We start from the raw sequence: 7,459 nt of genomic DNA, 5'->3' as shown, positions 1-7,459 counted from the left end.
AGGCGAAGGGCTTAAAACTGGGAGATTTGCCCACGAGTTTGTGTTTCGTGTGACGAGACACAGAGGGACCCAGTTCCCCACTCTCCAGCTGACCTTAGGCAGGAAGCAATCGTCCCAGGAGACCCCCGGATAAAACTGCTCCTCGCTCGCCAACCCGACCTGGAGGAGACGGGAGCAGCGGCTTCTGGCTCAATCCCCAGGGGGAAGGCAAGAGACTTGGAACTGCCCTGAGGGGATCGCCTGCGTGTATCTCCCGCAATTTCAGTGGGGCGCGCGAACTGGGATCTGGAAAAGAGGCCTGGCCTGGGATATAGAGCGCGGCCCACCTTGGCTGCGCCCCTGGCACAGGGAGTTTACACACCCAAAAAAGTGAGTTGCAGGGCTAGGTTCAAGAAGGAACTGGAGCGCCGCCACTCTCCTCCCCACAACCGCCAAGGCAGAATTCCTGCCTGATGCATTGGATCAAACCATGCCCATCACTGCTACAGAGCTGCCCTCCTCCCCCCAGCCTTTTTTTTTTTTTTTTATCAGAGCACTGACCTGATTAATTCTGGTCACTGGCTTGCTTAAACAGTCACATTTAGTCCATTCTGTAGATGTAAATTCTACACCTTTTCATCTCTTTCTTTCAGAAGTAATCAGACTATATAGTTTCTCTGGATAACACCAGCGTCCTTCTCTCACCTATCCAACCATATTCCACCTTTTAGCTCTTTGAAAAAAGCTTCTTAACCCTTCTGCCTGTTCATTCTATTTCCAATTTTGCCTCATCCCCACTCTGTCATCTCTTTCTTTCTCTATGCGCTTCAAACAGCACTGCATACACCCGGCTATTTAATTATAGCCAGGAAATCCGGTTATATGCTTTAACCTGTTCTTTGTCTATTGGCTTTCTTCTTTTTTCCTTTTCTTTTCTTCTTTTTCGCTGTTTTATGTATTTTTATTTTCTATTCTTCGCCTTCCCTCCTCCCTCTTTTCTCTTTACTTTTTCATTTTCCCTCTAGGTTTGCATGTTTGTTGGATTTGTCTGTGAGTTTGTGTGCCTCTGTTCCCTGTGTGTTTGTCTGTCTGTTTTCTTCTCCAGGGCTACCTCAAGAAACAAGTCAAAGTACACATGGTGGAGAGTCCCAAATACCACTACGAGTAGGAAATTAAATAACCAAGGTCTCAACAGGAGAGACCAAGAGACACCATTCAAAGAACACTTTCTGAAAGGATAGGCTCTCTACAGTCAAAGAGCCTTCCTGGGTACAGCAGCGTTCACAGGGGCAGAGAGCATAACAAGTTTTTAAAGCTAACAAGAGATAGAAAACTAACCAAAATGACAAAACGAAAGAGCTCTCCTCCAAAGAAATTCCCGGAAGAAATGANTCTATTCTTCGCCTTCCCTCCTCCCTCTTTTCTCTTTACTTTTTCATTTTCCCTCTAGGTTTGCATGTTTGTTGGATTTGTCTGTGAGTTTGTGTGCCTCTGTTCCCTGTGTGTTTGTCTGTCTGTTTTCTTCTCCAGGGCTACCTCAAGAAACAAGTCAAAGTACACATGGTGGAGAGTCCCAAATACCACTACGAGTAGGAAATTAAATAACCAAGGTCTCAACAGGAGAGACCAAGAGACACCATTCAAAGAACACTTTCTGAAAGGATAGGCTCTCTACAGTCAAAGAGCCTTCCTGGGTACAGCAGCGTTCACAGGGGCAGAGAGCATAACAAGTTTTTAAAGCTAACAAGAGATAGAAAACTAACCAAAATGACAAAACGAAAGAGCTCTCCTCCAAAGAAATTCCCGGAAGAAATGACAGCTAATGAACTGCTCAAAACAGATATAAGCAGCATAACTGAAAAAGATTTTAGAACAAAAATCATAAAATTAATTGCTGGGCTTGAAAAAAGCATGGAGGACATCAAAGAAACTATGGCTGCAAACAATATGTAGCTTAAAAATAGGTATGATGAATTAAAAAATGCGATGAGATACATAATAAACTGGAGGCATCAAACACACGGATTGAAGAGGCAGAAAGGAGAATAAGTGATTTAGAAGACACCATTATAGAAAAAGAAGAAACTGAGAAAAAAAGAGACAAACTGATCCAGGAACATGAAAGAAGAGTTCAAGAGCTCAGTGATACAATCAAACGGAACAATATCCGTATCATAGGAATCCCAGAGGAGGAAGAGAGAGGGAAAGGTGCTGAAGGAGTCCTGGAACAAATTATACCAGAGAACTTACCCAACCGGGGGAGGGAAGTGGACGTTGAAATTCAAGAGGCATAGAGAACTCCCCTCAGATGCAATTTAAATCGATCTTCTGCATGACATATCATAGTAAAAATGGCAAAATATAAGGACAAAGAGAGAATTTTGAAAGCAGCTAGGGAGAAAAGGGCCCTAACATACACAAAGAAACCTATCAGAGTGGTGACAGACCTATCTACTGAAACTTGGCAGGCCAGAAAGGAATGGCAGCAGATCTTCAATGTGATGAACAGAAAAAATATGCAGCCAAGAATCCTCTATCCAGCAAGCCTGTCATTTGGAATAGAAGGAGAGATAAAAGTCATTCCAAATAAACAAAAATCGAAAGAATTTCTCACCACTAAGTCAGCCCTACAAGAAATCCTGAGGGGGACTCTCTGAGGGAAGTGTTGCAAGNGGACCTGAACGTGAGACAGGAAACCATCAAAACCCTAGAGGAGGAAGCAGGAAACAACCACTCTGACCTCAGCTGCAGCAATTTCTTACTTGACACATCCCCAAAAGCAAAAGAATCAAGAGCAAAAATAAACTATTGGGACCTCACTAAGATTAAAAGCTTCTGCACGGCAAAGGAAACAATCCGTAAAACTAATAGGCAACCAACAGAATGGGAAAAGATAGTTGCAAATGACGTATCAGATGAAGGGTTAATATCCAAAATTTATAAGGAACTTACCAAACTCCACACCAGAAAAACAAGCTACCCAGTGAAGAAATGGGCAGAAGATATGAACAGACACTCTCCAAAGAACACATCCAGATGGCCAACAGACACATGAAATGATGCTCAACATCCTTCCTCATTAGGGAAATACAAACCAAAACCACACTAAGATACAACCTCACGCCAGTCAGAGTGGCTAAAATGAGCAAATCAGAGGACTGTAGATGCTGGCGAGGATGTGGAGAAACGGGCACCCTCCTACATTGCTGCTGGGAATGTAAACTGGTGCAGCCCCTCTGGAAAACGGTGTGGAGGTTCCTCAAAAAATTAACGATAGAACTCCCCTATGACCCAGCAATAGCACTGCTAGGAATTTACCCAAGAGATATAGGAGTGCTGATGCATAGAAGCACATGTACCTCAATGTTCATAGCAGCACTCTCAACAATAGCCAAAACATGGAAAGAGCCTAAGTGTCCATCAACGGACGAATGGATCAAGAAGATGTGGTTTATCTATACGATGGAATACTACATGGCAATGAGAAAGAATGAAATCTGGCCATGTGTAGCAACATGGATGGACCTTGAGGGTGTTATGCTGAGCGAAATAAGTCAGGCAGAGAAGGACAAATACCATATGTTTGCACGTATAGGAGGATTAGGAGGAACTTAACGGAGGACTGTGGGGGAGAAAAAGGGGGAAACACGGGGGTAGAGGTAAAGAGGCAAACCGTGAGAGACTCTTGAATGCTGAGAACAAACTGAGGACTCATGGGTGTGGGGGGGAAGAGGGGTGATGGGCATGGAGGAAGGCACTTGTGGGGATGAGCACTGGGTGTTATATGAAAACCAACTTGACAATAAATATTTGTTAAAAAAAAATGAAGAGTCCTATAAGCATATATTTTATTGGGCAAAAAATAAACAAATTTAGAGTATGTATAGTAAAAATAAAAATATGTACATATAGTTAGGCTATATTTAAAAATTAGGAAAGAAAGGTAATTTGGATGTCTATATGAATGTACATATGATACAGGCATAATTCCGAGATGTTGTGGCGTTAGCTCCATACCACTACAATAAACTGAATCACTCAATGCAAGTCAAATGAATTTTTAAAATTTTCAAGTTCATTTAAAAGTGTGTTTACACTGTACTGTAGTCTATTAAGTGTGCAATAGCATTATGTCTTAAACAATGCATATAACTTTTATTTAAAAATATTTTATTGAGGGGCACCTAGGTGGCTCAGTTGGTTAAGCGGCCAATTTCAGCCCAGGTCATGATCTCACGGTGTTTGAGTTTGAGCCCCACATCTGGCTCTGTGCTGACAGCTCAGAGCCCGGAGCCTGCTTCGGATTCTGTGGCTCCCTCTTTCTCTGCCCCTCCCCTACTCGCACTGTTTCTCTCTCTCTAATAAATAAATAAACATTAAAAATTTTAATAAAAAAACTATTTTATTGCAAAAATAGGTTAACCATAATCTCAACTTTCAGTGTCATAATCATTGATCACAGATCACCAGAACAAATATAATAATTTAAAAGTTTGAAATATTGCAAAAATTAGCAAAATGTGACAGTCACTGAGTGAGCAAAGGCTATTGGAAAATGGTGCCAATGCACTTCTTTGACACAAGGGTGCTGCAAGCCTTCAGTTGTTAAAAACAAACAAACAAACAAACCCACAATAATTGTGCAATGCAATGAAACAAGGTATGCCTGTATTCCCCCAGAGGTAAAGTTGGCGGGGTCTGGACTGCCTTTCCATGCTGGGCCTAGAGGTCCTTCAGGGTATCCTCCGGTAAGAGAAATTTCTGAGCCTTGATGACAAGTGAGCCAGGGACTCTATCAGGTAGCCAGGCCACATGGGGCCTTAATGTTGCTGTGTTAAAGCGACTGCCTCAGAAAGATTTGAGGAAGTTAGGCTCCCTTTGCCCTGGAGGCAATGCAGGTAGTTCAGAAGACCTAAGCTCTGGGCCTGGAGGGCCCCTGCAGCCCATGTCATGTCAATAGGGTGCAGGCGGCACAGGTAAGGGTAGCCAGGATTCTGGGATAGGACAATGTTGGGAGAGGCCGGTTAGCAGGAGGGGCCTATTGGGAGTACCTGCAGCTGCCCAATTCCAAACCTTAGCCTCCCCAAATGCACCTATTTTTCCTGAAAACACAGCTCGAGCAATCTGAAGGGCCTCGCCAGGGTGGGGCTGGGGAAGCCGACTGGGGTGGCCTCGAGAAGAAAGGCCTGAGAGTTTTGACTGCTGGAGAAACTGGGGACCCCATCAGGCAGCTAGTCCAAATGGGGAATGTCTGTTGCCAGTTAACAGCCACCATCTCAAAAAGATTTGGGGGGAGTGGACAGTCTCTACTCTGAGCTATGCAGGTTTGGGGAAATGGCCAAACCCAACAGTTCTGGGGAGGGCTCCTACAGCCAAAGGCCAATTGACACAGGGCAGACTGTGTACGTGAACAGGTGGCACAAGTCAGGGAAGCTAGGGACCTGGGACAAGGCAGCTGTAGGGAGAGACCTGCTCACAGGAGCCAACTATTTGGGGGTGCCTGGAATATGCCTAATTCCCAGCCTTATTTAACAGAAATGAACATATTCCCCTTGAAGGCAGAGCCAGAGAAAAATGGATTAACTTTCCAGGGTGGTGCTCGGCAGATGGGCCAGAGGTGTCCTCCAATGAAAGACACCTGGGAACCTTGATTGCTGGAGAGCCTCAAACGCCATCAGGCATGTGGTCTGAATGGGGACTGACTGTGGCCAGTTTAAAACTGCTGCCTCTGGAGCACCTGGGTGGCTCAGTCAGTTAAGCGTCTGACTCTTGGTTTTGGCTACTGTGGTACATGTCACAGACCTAGTCTGAGGTGGACATGTGATTGGACATCCTGGCAGATGGTCCACAGAGATGGCCTGTCATGAGGCTCTACAACCAAAATCTCAAGATTTCTGGAGAATTCATAATTACCCAATACAAGGTCAATACATAAATATCAATTCTCTTCCTATATACTACCAAAAACAATTGAAACTAGGCAATGCAATTTCAAATAGCATAAAAACATGAAATGCTTGTGATAACATTTATTCAAGGATGTGCAAGATCTGGGCACTATAAAACATTGCTAAGATAAAGAAGACCTTAACACACGAAGAGATTTACTGTGTTCATGGATTAGAAAACTCCATTGTNCAACTTGACAATAAACTATCTGTAAAAACAAAAACAAAAACAAAAAACCCCCCCAAAACCCGACTCCATTGTTGAGACTGCTGGTATTCTGGAGCCTCAATTTGCTTTTACCCTTGCTTTTGTGTTTTCAATGTGTAGCTCTATTTCTGACACAAAGTAGGTGTCCAGTGTTCATTGAATAAATGAATAAGAAATAGGATTACATGTACGGGGACTAAATGAATAAGTACGGGAAGGGGTCACAACTACCTAGGGGTACTAGAAAAGACTTCCTTCAGGATGGAGTAGGAATCTAAAAGCTGTAATGAAAGGAAGAACATAAGTCATAGAAATCCTCTTACGAGTAAAACTGTCTGCTGTAGCTTGTAATCAGTTTGTGCAAGATAGTGACTGTAAATACGTTGGGATATGGCCTGAGCTCATGTCCTGAAATACCTTCTGATCTGTGCTAAGGAATTTATATTTCATTCTTCAGCAATCGAGATGGAGGAGGGCACATTGGGGAATTCACTCATTCATGTTTTATAATACTTGCTGAACACCTGCTGTGGCCCAAGGCTTGTGTTCAGCACTAGCATAAAACTGGCAAGGACAGAAACCATCTCCGCTTCAGTTATAAAACTGTATATAGCAGCTAATGATGAAAACTATCTTTATTCCAGGCAGAGTCCAATTCTTTACTAGTGTTTTTTACAACAGCCCAGTTGACAGTTATTATTAACTTCACTAAATGGAAGAATTAAAGAAACGATGAAGAGTTCCGTTTAAATGAAGACTATGACTTAAAGAATTTTTATTAAGGTACTATTAAGAAAAAATTATATCACACATTTAAAACATTGACTTTAATGGGTTTTGACAAACGTTTACATTTCGGCGCCACCAAGACATAAAAGATTTCCGTTACCCCAAAAGTTTCCCTTGTATCCCTCCCCAATCATTGATTTGTAGCATTATTGATTAGATTTGTTCTTTCCAGTGTTTTTTATAAACGGAATCATGCAGTATGTACTCTTGTGTCTTGCTGCTTTGAATCATGATGATTCAATTTTGACATTTATCCATATTGCCATGTGAGAAAGACATTAATCAAATAATCACCTAATGAAGCCGTTAATTACAACAGCATTAAGTTGAACAAAGGATAAGTACAAGTGAAGATATATCACCTTGTTTGTTGACAGTTCAACTAATATCACACACGGTGGGGGGTACTATATACGGTTATGATTGAATTTTTAGAAAATAAATATTATTAAAGGGTACCTTAAGAGAATCCTATGTCCTTACTTTACGTCTCTAATTTTTAAGAAATCAGATGACTCTGGAAACCGTTTTTCGA

This window comes from Crocuta crocuta, unplaced genomic scaffold (assembly GCF_008692635.1).
Source record: "Crocuta crocuta isolate KB4526 unplaced genomic scaffold, BGI_CrCroc_1.0 scaffold279, whole genome shotgun sequence".
Taxonomy (NCBI): Eukaryota; Metazoa; Chordata; class Mammalia; order Carnivora; family Hyaenidae; genus Crocuta; species Crocuta crocuta.
This window is presented reverse-complemented; position numbering follows the sequence as displayed.